General features: G+C 32.2%; 2 long non-coding RNA genes across 2 annotated transcripts; both read left to right on the forward strand.

Moving 5' to 3' along the window:
- Positions 1 to 11,807: 11,807 nt before the first annotated feature.
- Positions 11,808 to 12,266, forward strand: LOC149199656 (uncharacterized). Its single transcript, XR_016253304.1, has 2 exons — positions 11,808 to 11,864; positions 11,950 to 12,266. It is a non-coding gene; the product is annotated as an uncharacterized LOC149199656 (long non-coding RNA).
- A 936-nt stretch (positions 12,267 to 13,202) lies between these two features.
- Positions 13,203 to 14,521, forward strand: LOC149199657 (uncharacterized). Its single transcript, XR_016253305.1, has 3 exons — positions 13,203 to 13,312; positions 13,435 to 14,138; positions 14,271 to 14,521. It is a non-coding gene; the product is annotated as an uncharacterized LOC149199657 (long non-coding RNA).
- The last annotated feature ends 2,604 nt before the right edge of the window (positions 14,522 to 17,125 follow it).

Here is a 17,125-nt window from a genome sequence, read left to right on the forward strand (position 1 = left end):
CAATCAAGGGATAGATCTGACTTTGCATTTGGCCTAGAATTTAAACAATAACAAGGAGGTTGAATTACAAAATGAATGTTTTCCTCAATTATTTTTTATTCATGGTGAAGAATCTAAATTATATCAACACCCTTGGTATCACGACATTATTTTTTATTTGATTCATCAAAAATATCCAGAAAACTTAGATAAGACAGAGAAAAGAAAAATAAGATTAGATGCTTCAAAATATGTATTTGTTTTAGGAAGCCTCTTGAAGGAATACTATTAAGTTGTGTTGATGATGTATTTAATGATCAAATCCTAAAATCATTGCAGAGATCATCACAACAATTTGATCATGTAGGATGCCATTTTGTTTCTGATGCTATGTTGAGGCAAATTAGTTACCTATTATTTAATTGTCAACCCCAGGGTTTCGTAACACTTTCAAAATGTGCGTGCACTGTATATGCTAGAAATTAACTTTCAATTTAGATCAATCTAACTATGAAACCAAATAACGACAAACCAAATTCACCTATTCTAATTCAACAATCAATTCAAAATAAATTATAGTACAGCGCGCGGAATTGAAATCTTAATCTTTCACACTTGCAGGAATTGAAAAGCACACCACTCTTTCATAAATGAAATCTACTCTAAGGGATCATGTGTGCATTATCAAATCAGAATCCTATGAAATGAATAATCAAAACCACATGACATGAAATGAAATAAAAAACAATCATTTTTAACCTCTAGATATAAAATCAAATTAAAAAAAAAAAAAAACAATCGCTCTTAACCTCTAGATATGAAATCAAATAAAAACAATCACTTTTAACCTCTATATAAGAAAGAAAATAAAAAAAAATCACTCTTAACCTCTCACACAAGAAAAGACATGAAATAAATAAATCTTAATCTATGAAAAACAATAAATCTTAATCTATGAAAAACAATAAATCTCACACATTGTAGGTGGCTAATCCAAAAGCATGAGAGATGGCAAGTTGAGAGGCTCCCAATGCAAGCATTACTAGAAAGAGGTGAACATCACTCATGAGCATGGTGCTAAATCTAAATTCCATTCATAAGTAATCTTAACTTGGACACCTGAGTATCTCCAACTTTACACAAGCCTTTGAAATGAGGAGGCTCTCCTATTTATACAAAAACATAAGAAGCTACCTCATTAATGGAGGTCCATTATTCTCTCCCTAGATCCCTAGAAAATCTCATAGAGATACAATTCAAATAGTTAATGATGAAACACACAATCTCATAGAGTTACAACTCAAATAGGTAATGATGAGACACATATCCTCTTTGACCTTTATCCAAATTATCTCCTTCCATATCTTGAAGGGAATTCGAATTTAAGCATTGGAGGCCACATAAGGGTGCATTGGAGGCCACATAAAGGTGCCTTGGAAGCTTCCAAATGACCTATACATGTCATGAAACTCAAGCCACTTTTAAGTATTGGCAAGTATATGTCATTTTTCTAAGTTTTAACCATAAATTCACTTAAAATACTATAAATCATTAGCTTTTGGAAAACACAAGGTAACCCTTATAATTATGAAAATGGAGGCTAATGAAAGGTTATATGGTCATGGAGTTGCGACATGTGAGTGAAATGGTGGCGATAAAGGTGAAATTGGATGATATTTTGAAGACATTTTAGAGACTCTATATGCTAACACTTATAAAATTTTGAGGACCGGATAACTTTGGCCCCATATTTTTCATGACATTTTTAAATTTGTAAAATCATGTAATGAATGTCAACATGCAATAGGAAGACTTCAATATTCAGTTATGCCTCTAAAATCTATCATATTTCCCTTTTACTAAATGGGGGCTATATTTCAATGGACCAATAAATCCTCCATCCTCATTTAGACGTATTTTCATTCTAACTGCTATAGATTACTTTCCTAAGTGGTCTGAAGAAGTCCCTCTCAAAAGGAAACTAAGGACCAAGTCATTAAATTCTTTGAAGAAAATTTTCTTCCCGGATTTGGGACACCTATTCATATTGTCTTTGATAATGGACCTTCTTTTGTTTCTAATAAATTTTCTCTTTTATGTAGTAAATTTGGCATTGAACATACTTTTTCTTCATCTTATTATCCTCAAGGAAACGAATTAGTAGAGTCTACAAACAAAAATTTAATCGAAATCCTTAAAAAGATCATAAGTGATAATATAGGGAAATGGAATCTTTTGCTTCCTTATGCCCTATCAGTAAATAGGACCACCACTAAAACAAGTACTAGTGTAACTCTTTTCCAATTAGTATATGGAAAATAAGCCATTATTCCTATTGAATTACAACTAGCTTCATTTCTCTTAGCATTTCCAACTGAAGAATTTAAAGAATTTGATTTGATTAGCAGATATCATGTCTTATTATCTCTTGATGAACAAAGAACTTCATATTTTTATCATATTGAAAAGAGGAAAAATACTATAAAAAATACCATGATAAGAAAGCTAAAGTTGCTAATTTGAAGTTGGCCCTAAAGTGTTATTACAGGATTCTACACATGCAAATAAAGGTAAGCATACTAAATTTTAGAAATTGTGGATCGGTCCTATGAGATAGTTGCTATAATTGGAAATAACTCATATGTTTTGAAAGATTCAAATGACATATTGGTGTCATGTCATACAAATGGGTCTCATATCAAGCATTTTATTAATTCTTTTCTCTTCTCTTGTTTCTCTATTTTCTTTTGTGTTTCAATTTTTTATTTTTTTTTACATTTATTTTTTTGATTTACTTTTATTTCACTTGCCACTATTTTTAAGATCCTTTTGAAAAAATTTGTTGAAATGTGAGATATACATCATTTTAATCATTTGTACAAAATAATAAATACCATTTTCCTGGTTGCAGTTTGCGAAGAAGATGAGGACAATAATGCTACTACTAAGTATCCATTATCTTATTGACTTCTAAAAACATAATATTAGTATTTACCTATTATTATTTCAACAATATGTTAATTGATGACTCCATGTTGCTTTTGGAAAAAGTATCCCTTAAAACTTTTTCCATATGAAGATTTCAAATAGATTGGTGAGTGTATTTTCTACTTTAATGAGGGGGTTTTTGGTTGGTTTTATTCCTTTTCCCTTCCTATTACGTTAAAATAAAGACTCTAAATCCAATATAATCGCCTACATTTCCTTGTGGAGTCACTAGATTTTAATACCAGTCTTAAAAATTTGAATCTTGTATTATGCTACAAATTCATGTCTCTATAATTGCATTGCCGCACTCAAAGTGACCCTAAAATTTGTTTTTCTTAACCCATCCATGATCAAAGGGAGGAGGACATTGTTAGCATCAGGTTTACACCTTCATTTCAAGGCAATGATATCATTGTATCTTTTTACAAGGTCATAATTATGTAAAGGAGGTATTGTATTCTTTGTAAGGTTTGCTAAGCCTAGGGAAATATGTCATTAAACCTCTTTCACCTAACCCTAAGTTTATGAAAAAAATCTCAACATTTTGACCTATAGTAAAATTTTGGTTGGTGCTACAAAATGTTTTCGTAGTGTGGCGCTAAGAAATGTTTTTGTAGTGCTTTAAAAAAAAACAAACAAACTTTATTTTCGACCCGTTAATCCCTCTTTTTTGGGCACTCAATTGTTGATTCATAAAATATTAGTTGTCCTTCTTCATGATGTGATAGATACCACCATTTTCATGCCCAATAGAACCTTTAAAAAGAAAACCCTAATCTGCCATGTTTTCAATCAAACATAGATTTGTAGTATTACTACGCAAGAAACTTGTTGAGTGTCTTATAGCCTTCGGTTAGAGTGTTTCAAAGTTGAAGGAAGTGTTTAGAGCACCATAATATTTGAAAGATGGGAAACTAAGGAAGAATCTAGTCACCTTCATGATGAAAAACATGATGAAGCCCCTGTGAAAGTACCAAAGATTAAAGTTTATAAAAGGAAGACTAGAAGCCAACAAATAATTGCAGTAGAAGAGGAAGAAATAAAACAAAGATCATCACAAAGCAAAAAAGGGCAAGCAGAAAGAGAGAGAGGAAAACAGAGCGTGTTGAAAAGAAGAAGGAAAAAACCCTAGAAGCTGACAAAAGTACACAAAAACCTACTAGAAGGGTAACAAGGAGTCAAAACAAGTTAGACATCCTTGCTTAGTCTATAGAAGACATAGAAAAATGATTGATTTACTTCGAGAGGTAGAGTATTACACAAACCCTAATGGTCTCTCAACATTTTTGCCTACTTAGTTTAATCTTTGAGCAAAAAAATATTTTTTGATATACTGTGGTAATATATCAAAGGTTTTGTGGCTGAGGAAGTGCAGAGAATGTGAGTCATCAAGTTAACCAACTAAAGGAGAGAAGTGATTTAAGAAGAAATGACAACACTCTATTTTTTCTTCTTTTAGCCACTCTGTTCAAACATATATTCCAAGCAGGTGGCGATGAATTTTAAAAAATCAAAAAATCTTTTTCTTGGGAACAGGATGATTTCAAAAATCCCATTTCATATTTTACCCAGACCTCATGGTTTGGAAACTACAGATCAATGTTTGAGGCCTATTTTTACAGATTTTGTAATTTTGTATTTTCTTGTTTTAGTCATTTTTTTCAAAATCATTTTTCAAACATATGGAGATGAATTTTGGAAAACCACAAGATTTTTATGGATCTAATGGATCAACGAACAAAAACCTTTCTTTGTTTTCTAACAGGTGTCATCGTTTAGAAGATATTAATGCACGTTTGGACCCTACTTTTAGGAGTTTGCCATATTTTTTGAAATTTTGTTTCCTATAAAAATTCCAAGTCAACAGCTGAAGGTCACCTCGTCAAATTCAATTTGGAGAGCAGACTAAATATGTATCAAGAGGTTTTCATATCCATTTCTTTTGGATCTTGAGGATTATTGTAATTAATACTTTCCACAAAAATTGGATCTGGAACCTAATGTATTTTTCTTATATATTACATGAGAAATATGGAAAAAGGGTTGGTCTTTTGAAAAGAAATAGTCATTGTTTATGTGTTTTGGATGATTTATTCATTTCATTTCCAAGATCAACATATTATGGCCAGTGATATAAATATCCATGTGATAGTAGTTTTTAGTATGTATTATCTCTATGTTTTTTCTTTTTCTCCTTTATAATCTCATGAATGTATGTCGTTTGAATGTTTGAAAAATATTAATTGATTCAGGATTCATCTTTGTTTTTATGCTCTGAGTTCAGTTTTTCAAATGTTCCCATTTTGATCCTCTAAAGCTACCATAGTATTCACTATATATGTCCTATTGTAGTGGATTATTTTCCTTTTTCTTCATCCATCTATAGCAAATGGAAAAGGCCTAGGATCTTCTATCCACCTTGCCTTATCAATCTTGAAGAGATAGCTAGTTATCTTGGTAAAACTATCTAAAACCTAGATATTTGAGTCCATCACCCAATGAGATATTGATTTCAAGCCCAACCAAACCCTATATCAACACAACCTATGTAAAGATCTAGCTAGAGTGTAAAGGTAAGAGAGAGCCCTCTCTAGATTGAAGGGGCTAGCCTTCAATCTATAAGTTGGATTGAAAAGGTTACCTTGGAAACTTCTCTCCTACAGCCAAGAGAAAATTTCTGAGAACTAAGAGACACTATAAAAAATATTTCATTAGTAAGTGCCCATGCATGTACTTTTTTATGTCAAATATATTTGGTCATGACTAAACAATTTATAATGATGACAATATTATTAATTTTATATTGTTGAATGACATGAGGTGAAATGCATGAGTGAAATTAATTCAATAATCTGTTTACTTTTCAAATAATCACAAGGACAATTGAAAATTCCTACTCTTACCATATCACAAGATGTTGACATTGATTGTGGTATACATTTGATCAAAATACTTTGGAGGGTTGCAACAATGAAAGACATGGAATGTTTTTTTATTACTTTTTTGTGCATAACCTAAAGCTATGAACTATGGTTATAGACTAAGTTTGTGGGCTCAAAGCTATGGTACACATATATATGTTAGAGTTTGGATTATGTGGCATATATATAGTTATAGTAGTGGACTATTGTGTTGATTTATGTCTTGCAAGGGTTAACGCACACGATGTCAAAGATTGAAGTTGTACAACATATATTATTATATTGTTGATGAGCCATAACCCTCCTTGCGACATCAACTTAGGTTTATAGGCACGATACTTTCATTTTGGATCTTATGATCCCTAGTTCAAACATAATACATTATGTGCGTATATGGTATGGCCCTCTCCTATGTAATGCTCTACACGGTGATTGTTGGGAGATTGCTGCATCATTTCAGGTTTAATGTGTATTCTTTGTATTTGATTCACCTTCAGTTTACATGGTATTCTGATAGATATGCATGCATGAGGTGGCTTGGTGCCACTCTCAGCCTTGAATTCTCAACCTTGACAGGAGTAAAGTCGGCCTGAGAATTTAATGACCCGGTTCGTAAGTTAAATCAATGGATCACAATGGATTTGTTTGTAAATCAGTGGCTCTCTTTGATGATGGTTTTCTCATTTGGAAATTGAACACTTCAGCTCGAAAAATTTGGGGTTTATTTCAAAATTTTTACTACTATTATTATTTTGGTCTTTGTGATAAACTAAGGGTTCGAAAATAAATTTGTCGACTAGATTATTGGACAGTTGTTGGGAATTCCTCCATGTCATGTGTCAATGTTGTGTAGACATTGCAGGTAAGTTAATTTATGGTTAATTATGCGGTAGACTGTTTTTAATTTAATTAGTGACTATATGTTCCCACTGTACATAATAACCCTATCCATATAGCTTGTCACCTTCACATTTACTCATGACGCTCTGTTTCTCTATAAATAATCCATTAAATCGTTAATGGTTGTAAATTTGATTATTGAACTCCTGTAAGCTCTAAACCTTGTTTCGACTGAGAGTTTTTGTTCATGATGTCAATAATGAATTTGTTTGAGGTTACTCTTTGAAAAGTTATTCTTATTTTTCAAAAACTGAGAAATGTCCCTCAAATTCTTTGTTCAGTCCTTTTCCAAAACACTTTTTGTGATTATGCATACCACTCTTTCAAATTTTTGTATCTACCTAAAGTTTAAAACCCTCGTGCATGAATAAAAACCTTACGGGTACCAAGATGAACATATCCTAACCCTGCTTTGATTATAAATTTATTTTTATGATTTTCTCGAGCATCTTACCCATTTCCATGTACTATCCATTTTCAATAGTTAAAATCCCAATTTTATTTTGTAAGTTCTACCTCTAGAAGAAGCATGTACATTTTCCTTCATAGCAATATTTAAAATATTATTACCATACCATTCTATTATTTGAAACCTGTGTTGATTCTAAATGTGACAAGGAAAATTGGTTGAACCTGCATAAAAAACGATTTTCAAAAAATAAAATAAATTAAATTATGGCAATGGATCAAATTATAAAAAAGGTAAATTTTGAGAAACTTCTTACGGGTTTCACCTTTTCTATTACATTCCACTACTCATTTGTGTAAGTTAAAACCCTCATACCACGTCACTAACCCATTTCCTATTCACATATATTACATTCCACTACTCATTTGTCTAAGTTAAAACCCTCATACCACGTCACTAACCCATTTCCTATTCACATATACATGTTTGTTGTAGTAGTTTAAAAGGGAGATGTGTTGATGTGTCAACTCACTTTGTTTGTTTCGTTGGTGTTAATATTTTGATTTATTTGTATAAATTAGTTATAATTCTATAAGGCAAGGTAAAGATTGAGGAAGGGGAAACGGACCTCTAGTTTATGAGATATGGGAGAAACAAAAATATATGTTTTTTTAGTTCACTTTAAAGTTGATTTTGAAGAGTTTCATTAGTTCACCATTATTGCACATTTATTCCTTGGTTCTACCAATGTTGCTGGTTATCCCCCTTTTTATCATAGTACTACTTTCTTTCCTTTGAAATCTCATCCCAAAATTCATAAAATTATTGTTCAAGAACCTCGTAAAAGTGCCTTGAATAATGCTTATGGTTAGAACCCTGTTATTGGATGATGTACTAGGTTGTTGGGAATCTGCCCCAACATTCATGAAATTCCTATTCAAGATTCAAGAACTTGGTAATAATGCCTGGAATAATGCTTATGCTTGGAACCTTGTTCCAAATCCACTCAATATAGAAGATAATTATTGGGGACCAGTTCCCAGAAACCTAGTACATCATGCACTCGCTCAGTCACACTCTTCTGTTGATCGTACACTATCTTTGCCCTCTGAAGAACTTAATATTGACTCTAATATTAAGAATGCCACTCTTGTTATGGCACACACTTATGTGAATCCTGATGATATTCAGGCTGGTAAAATTAGTGATGTTACACATTCTATCTCCAAAATCATTTCTAAACCATTGCATGTGAACATTGTTAGCCCAAACACTGAAAAATATTCTCCTAAAACTAAATGTCAAGATCCCAATCTTGTGTTTAAAACTACTTCTACCAAAGGGTTTGATAAAGAGGAACAGGAACAGATGGGAATCCAACAATAAGTGATTTCAATGGAGAATTTTTTGTGTAGAGCAAATCATAATTTTGTTACTTTTTCATATAGATTTTGATAGGTTGACTTGCAGATCTATTTTTTAATGGTAGTATGTGGTAATTGTGGTGATTAACATGTGTAGACATTCATGCACTCTTTTTAGACATTACTATTAGTTATTTGATAAAGTCAATTTTGAAAATTGACCATTTTGAAGTAATGCATGCTTACGTGGAAAACATGTGGAAATATCATGTATTTTATTTGATTTAATGTTATGAAATATGATGGTGAAAATGGATGTGGGTCCTCCCTCCCCTTTAAGTTGAGTGATAGTTTTTGTTTTTCTAGGATCCCAACACTTATTGTTTTCCTCCTCGTAACTAAATCAAAAGGCACTTACATAACTCTCATTGAAGTTGTGAAAGTATAAATATCTAGTAGATGAAGGAAAACTGGATCTCAATTTTCATGACATAGTGTGATTACTTAAGTTTTGAGAATTTTCTATATTATTAAGCTATTTGAATCTCACAAACTCTTTTTAACAAGGCTTTTTTTAAATAGTACCATTAGATGGAAAACTGGATCTCAATTTTCATGACATAGTGTGATTAATTAAGTTTTGAGAATTTTCTATATTATTAAGGTATTTGAATCTCACAAACTCTTTTTACCAAGGCTTTTTTTAAATAGTACCATTAGATGGAGGTACGAAAGTCTCACTTGTTGAAAAATGTATCATTCATTTATTTTGGCCATTGGTGATTTTAAAATGCTATGTGCAATTGTGTACAGTGGCATACAATGTCCTAGTGGTAGCAAGATTAAGATTAATTTAGCATTCATTCTTGCTTATATTTGACTTATACTATCATTAAATATATTGATTTGTCACTAAGTTATTACATATTGTTTAATCCTTAGAGTTTGAATTTATTATCTCTAAATAGTATTAGCTTCTTATCGTACCATCCTATGTTTTATTTTTAATATTTATTTTTTTATCTTTCTCATAGTTGTATATTATGTATTATATTTTGCATCTTTGTTGTTAATAAATTTATATTTGAACCTAGAAAATGAATTTCTTTGTCATCAATATTTATATCATGTTATTTATATGAATTTGACAAGCCATTATACAAACACCTTGTTTAAAAAATATATATATCTTTCTTGTATTTCTTTCAAACCTATTTTACATTTTTGTTGTATATATGTACATTGTTAAGTCAGCTACATTTTGATTATGCTTTTTTTTAAGTATTTTGGAATTCTAAATATATGAAGACTATAAATCTAGGTAATGTTACCACAGTTCTTGGCTTAGCTATCCAAGAATTAGAAAAGGTGCTGAAATATTTGAGTATCCATCAACATATAGTTCCTAGAATTTATTCAAATTTTAAGTAAATTTAAAGGAAAATAATACATGTGTGAGAGAGATATATGTGTGTGAAAGTTAAATTCATTTATATATTTCTTAGAAATTGAAAATTTTTGATGCAATATTTTATGTCTAACTGTAATAATTCTGCATTCAACTACTCATTGATTGCCTACTAAAACTTTACCAAATAAGTATAATCAAGTCACACATTGAAAGATGATTTTGGTGAAAATTATTTAATTTTAATTATATATTTTTATGTTTGGAAAAATGTATTCACCACCAAAAGAATGTATTCACCACAAAATTTGTTTTTTCTGTTTTATTAATATATCTAATTCATTGTACCTATTTAGTATTAGCTACTTCAACTAACCATATCTACTTTGCTATTCAGAGAAATTAAAATAGATAATCGCCTATACATAATTAAACCTGTCACAGCATGTTATACAGAGTTATTAAACGTTGATTATATATTTCTATTTTTGAAAGAATGTACTCATCATTGATGGCACAATGTTTTATCAGAGTTAACAATGTTAGCGGAGTTGGTGTTACCGATTTCAAATCTTTTGTGTGAAGGAGTTGGGAAAGGGAGTCGGATAAACTCCATGTTTTTTGGTACATAGATACTCCAAAATGGCATTGGACAATATGGAATAAGTCTCTGCACTGGAAAAAGAGTTATGAACGAATGGTCAAAGTTGTGATACTAATCCAATTTTCGATAAATTAATGTCAGGGAACTCATTCTTCAATCTACGAGAATTGATTAGAAAAGTGGTATGGATGGACTATTCAAGCAAGGAGAAATGTTAAAAATCAGTGCAGATTTAAGACACTACATAGCAGTGCTAAGAGCATTAAATTATTTATAACAACACTAAATCATCTAGGGAATTACGTATACATATGTAGTTTATCCGAATGTGATCCTAATAATAAAACGATAAATACATGTTGTGTATGAATATGGTTGTGGATCTTGATCTTGGAAAATGATGAAGATATATATAAGGAGGATGATTACCTCAATTGGTCAAAATTGAGAACAGATAGCTTAGATTAATCAGATCAGTCAATGAAAATGGTATATTAAAAAGCTACTTATATATATATATATTTTAATCAGAATAAAAAAATTGGTGAATTAATAATTTGGCCATTATTATATCAGATATGAATATTTCATAAATATCATCAATATAATTATTTATTTCATAAATACCACTAAATATAACTATTTAATAAATACTACAAACTATCACTTACAATATGTCTCTCAAAAATTAATAGATCAAAATCCAAAATTAACTATAACTAAAAGAAAATGCTAAAAAATTAATAATTAATAACTCAAGATCCAAAATTATTAATTCAAGATCTAAGATTATTAGGCCAGAGTGAAAACATGCACTTAAAACTATCATTGATAATTTTTTAAAATAAAAACTATGTTTAATCATCACTATCTCACCACTGCTTTGAAAATTGAATTATAATAAGTTTTACCCTGTTGAGAAGAAACAAAAACAAAAAATTAGTGCAAAAGAGAGATATGATGCAATTTCGAACTTTAGATCAGGGCAAGCCACTAGAAAGGGCTTGCCCTAATCTAAAGTTCGAAATTGTGCTGTTATGATCACGGAGTGTCTCTTTGTGATGCAGTTACATGAAGGGAAAGCAACGGGCGCAGCGAGTCCCAACCGGTCACCAACCCATTCAAATCAACGGCTGAGGATAATCTAGTCGTCTAACAAAGCATCTAACGGTGTAAAGTGATGACAGAGAGGAAGTTGGGAGAATTGATTTCAGAGGGGAACGCCGTAAAGCGTAATAAAGTGACAGCCGTTCCAGCCATGGAGGAGGAGCTCTGCGGCACAACATTTAAGGTATCTGCAAACTAAATCTCCTTGATTCCTTCCTCTGCCTTTCTTTGTTTGTGTACAGTCTCTGACGTGCGTACGTGGTTTTCAGGTTGAAAATGAGAGTGTCATTGCTGGTATCTTGTAAAATTATTGCAGATCTGGATCATCTGACCAGCAGATGGACAAACTACTCTTAGAATAAGTTTTGTGCATAGATACCTGAAAGATCTGGTGAAGCAGGTGGCTGCGACTGTTAATACGCCAGAGATGTGGAGTCATTAGATATACTTCAGAGATAGCAGATAGGTGCCTTTTTGCTGATTCTGTTTTCAGTTTTTAAGTTTAGCTACTTGGATTTTCTCCTCAACGCCAGTGGCCTGTGTAAGCTTCCGACTTGCTTAATTCAATTTCAGAAGGTTTTGATAATGCGCCCCAGATTTATGACCATAGAAACAGTTGGTGCCATGTCTTTAAGTATAAAATTTATGATAAAAATGAGTTAATTATTTGGGAAAATAGAAATCCAGGTTGCAAACTCAATATATTTGTCTTTTTTTTAACCTGCATGGGCCAGAGAGCACAGATATATATAAAATAATTAATGTATGGCAGTACGTATTTTGTCTTTTGAATAATTTTGTCAACCAAGGTAGATCCAAATACATTTCTAGATACTCGATAAAATTGGGTTGCTATTGATTATGATATTAAACCTTTTGTTATGTAACACTATGTTCAAAGTGTGAGGAGATCTAATGGTACAATTTAATTTCAAATTTATTTTGAAAAATGATAATTAGTATTTTATTTTATAATATTTATTTTTAAAAATTTTATATATTAAAAAATTTGATACTATAGTTCCTGTGTATCATTCTCATGTTTTCTTGTAGTTAGAAATTACCCCGTTTAACATTAACTCAGATGTAGGTATAAAGACATGTCAACTATGGTTCGAGCTCAAGTAATACGTGTTAATTGCTTGCTTGTAGAATACAGATTAATAATAACAACAATTTTTTTTAAGTCATTCGACATTGCGTAATGTTTTCTCGTTATCACTCTTTCAGGTTTCTCCTAGTCATTAAATGTTCATAACGTTTCTCTAATTATTTGTTTTGGGAGAGGGAAGGGGGAAGATTAGTTATTTATAATCATATGGGCTACTGGCACCTGTTACCCCGAAAATTCTGCTCATATGATCTATCATAGGCTGTACTTCCAATTTCCCAATAACAGAATGGTGCCCTGAGTATTTATTTGAACATATTTTGTTCCCATATAAAATATTAAGCATTCCTTGAAATTGTGGGTTTCTTGACTTTTGACCAATAACTATTTGTTTTGCTAGGATACTGATGATTCACTGCCTTTCTTTTGGGGCACTGCAGCTGATGATTACCTTGTACTATCTGATGAGCCAAATGTCCTGAAAGAAGGATGTGGAAAATCTTTTGCTCCATTTCCCCGAGGTAATATAGGACTGCTAAATTAGAGCTTATCTGTTTTTTAGCTATCTGGCACATGAAAGTGTAGCTAAATGTTGGCTATAGAGCCTCTAATGTAATATTGGTTGTTGCATTTTCCTTCGCAGGTTGTTACTTCTCTACATCAGGTGGATTGCAGAGCTTTGAACATCCAATACAACACATACCAAAAAGACTAGTATTGCTGTCAAAGTATTAGGAGACAATGTCTATGGATCCAATTTGAAGCTTGAAGTAAGGGCATGACCATGCAGGATCACACAACATTCACATTTCATAGCTGAAACAATTTCTGCCTCATGTTATAATTCAGTTATTGAGTGGGAAGCCAAGAACTTGTTAAATGTCTTTTTATAGGCAAACGCCATAAATGAATTGCTGTTAATTTTTGAGTTAACATGTTCTTTGCTTAGGTCAGTTACTTCATTAATCCATTAGCTCATTATTAATTCCATTAATTCATTAGCAATCACATTAACCATTATCATATGACAGTAACTAATGAAAGAACATCAAAGTTCAAAGGCTTAAAGCCAGGGCAAAACCCCACAAGGTGGAAAACCCACAGATCTTTTCTTCTTGATAATATCAAATGTTCAGAGAGAGATAAATCCATAAGTACAATGATACATTAGTCAAAGTGAATAGATTGACTTGCCATAGATGATCCCAATCCACTGTCCAAACGTCAAAGTCACATCATCTGCACATTAAAACTGGAGAAAAGGTAGCAATTTGTGGCTCAGTGGGATCAGGGAAATCTGCTCTGATATATACAATTCTTGGAGAAATCCCAAAAATTTCAGGAGATGTAAGTTGAACATTAACTACTCTTCTTGAGCAAAAGTAACCATTTCATAGTTCAACAAGATTGTAGATGCAACTTTTTTGCTTTCTATGTACATAAATTCTTCCATAAACTTTTTGATTGGACTACGTGTAGGTTGAAGTACATGGCAATGTTGCCTACGTGGCACAAACAGCTTGGATTTAGAGTGGTATTGTCAGAGATAACATACTCTATGAGAAACCAATGGACAAAATTCAATACAAGAAGGCAATAAAAGCTTGTGCGTTAGACAAGGATATAGGGAGTTTTGCTCATGGAGATATGACAGAGATTGGGGAGAGAGGATTGAATATGAGTGGAGGACAAAAACAGAGGATTCAGTTGGCTAGAGCAGTATATAACGATGCTGACATTTATCTATTGGATGATCCCTTCAGTGCAGTCGATGCTCATACAGCGTCAACTCTATCGAATAAGGAGGAGACATTACATAAGAGAGACTCCAAGACTTGCTAATATCGCTTGTCATAGTATGAAAAATCTGGTTTACCTCTGTATCATATCTGTAAAGATCTTAGAATGAGATCCAGACATATTAATGTGAAAATTTCTGTGCATATTGAATATAAAAGATTTGAGTTTTGGGTTATCAAAGCTATAGATTGAGAACTATATGGATTTCTTGATAGGATGGTTGGTTCGATTTGTATATCAGGGTTGCTAGCTTCTTTGTGGTGGTAGTGTGAGATCAATTGGGAATTGCTACTCGTTTCATGCTTCAAGAGGGAAATGAATTTCCCAATGATGGTGGTGATGAAGGAACCCAGCAAAAGCACAGAGAATAGCATAGTTGATTGAATAAAAAAATCAATTGTGTAAATACAAATAACACACCCTACAAAGTGATGTTTTCTTGAATATTGATCAATATGAATGATTTTCCTTTCACAGTTCTTGTGTTTTGATTCTTTATGAATAGGAATTGATTCATTCAACTAAAATTGGTATTGTTGATTTTGATGGCACTTCTGTTCTCCAGCTTGATGATTGGGTGTTGTGCCGAATTTACAAGAAAAATGGTCATTCTCAGAGAGTACAAGCGGTAGAACGAGATGAAACTCTGTCTTTTGCCTATATGAACCATACCATCACAAAAAATTGTGTATATATCATTTCACCATAGAAATTGAAAACAATTTTTAGAGTGATAACTGCATCCTCAAGGTATTCTCTTGCTCCTTTTATTTCTTCCCTCTTGCATTGGAATTTTGTGGAACTCAGTTGAACCCAAAAATCATCCTAAAGTTATATAGGTCAAAAAATTTCCTAAAGTCACATTGCGGCTTCAAATTTAAACATAAATACATATAAACAGAAGGTAAAGTCTCAATATTCGATTATATGAGCAAATTACATAGCTTATTCAGCTAGCACGAGATCAGACTTGACTACATTAGTCAAATATCTTTCCAACTCCACTAACTACACCACAGTTCACATCGATTAACTGATGAATTGATCTCCACAGTTATTTACTTACTGTCCAACAAGGAGACCAACATGTTAATCATCTGGATTCTACAGCTGGGATTGTGACTTGATAAATAATGAGAAACATACATATTGCAGCAATACAAAATGTGCACACAAAGATACTTCACTAATTCTTTATTCACTGGTACCTCTATTTATACACAAACACAGTAGTGGAGTCCTGCGGAAAGATTCCAGCTTCAACAGCAACTAACCTCCCTATTTTAACTCATTAACCTACAGCTAATCATCCTTAACAGCACTTATACATGAGCTGTTTGTACTCTAAAACAGAATCCCTAAATAGCCTATTACATTTATGTATTGGAGAGTTATTCTCTAACATGATCAGCAACCAGAGAATAACAGAATTTATATATTGCTCTAGTACAAACGAAGTTGAAATGAACTCTTTGAATTGTTCAAAACATCATTTTTGGAAATAATGTTTCTTGACTTGTTCTGAAATTGTACCCATGTTTTCTGGATAGGCTGCATTCTTTTCACTTTGGACAATGCTTCAGACCATAAACTTGCAGTCCTATCTCCAAGACTATATGATAGAATGATTTTGAGACTTGCTTCAAGGTTTAACGGGTAAATATATAAACATTTCCATTATAATTTTATCAGGATAATTCATTTAAACAGGTTGGCTAATAGTATCAAAGATGAGGTCAGCTAATTGTTAACACTATTCAATACTGGAGTACAATTAAGAAAGCATGGTAAGCTCAAGTAGAATTGCAAGATTATTGTGAAACCCACCATAACTCCTTCCTTTCAGAATAGAATTTGAATTAGTATTTGTGGGATTGCTTGAAAAATGGTTGGAAAGACATTGGACTTCACTCTTCTTTTTCTGCCAAAGTCGGGAACTTATGGAAGGTAAATTTCATCTACATGTCCAGAGTTGCACATAAACATTTTAGGATGGTTATCAGTGGCGTGTCCGTTATACTTAATTCTCAGTTGCAGATGACATTTTTTGTTATTTCACTGATAGTCTTCTCTGTGTGGATATTACAGCACAGAACTCCGGCAGCTAATCATAAAGGCAGCCTTACAGCATCAGTGAAGCCTCATGCATGCAAAATGTATGTTTTGACATTTAGCCCCTACAGTCATACCTCTCCATTGGACTGGATTTATGATACTTTTGGGATACCATTATGTGATAAGAAGCATTAAGAAAATAAGAAGCATTGAGAAAATCGATTCCCCTCAAGGAAGATCCAGGGCATTCTTAAGGGTGACGTTTAAGAGAAAATCATGAATAATACACAATCTACACAATTGAGCATGACAGATATTCAAGGGAAACTACTCTGCTAGGGTCTAGCGCTTATGGAGATAGATCTAGATTATAGAAAAAATATTTATTTCTTCTTTGGAATGTGTTTTTATCTAAATTCGTGGGGAGTGAGTGAAAGCAGGTTTGGCAATGTTATTAGGAGGCCCACTAATTTTGAATG

Source organism: Pinus tabuliformis, chromosome 2_1, assembly GCF_031772625.1.
Source record: "Pinus tabuliformis cultivar Carrire ecotype Pingquan chromosome 2_1, CPIR1, whole genome shotgun sequence".
In the NCBI taxonomy this organism is placed as follows: Eukaryota; Viridiplantae; Streptophyta; class Pinopsida; order Pinales; family Pinaceae; genus Pinus; species Pinus tabuliformis.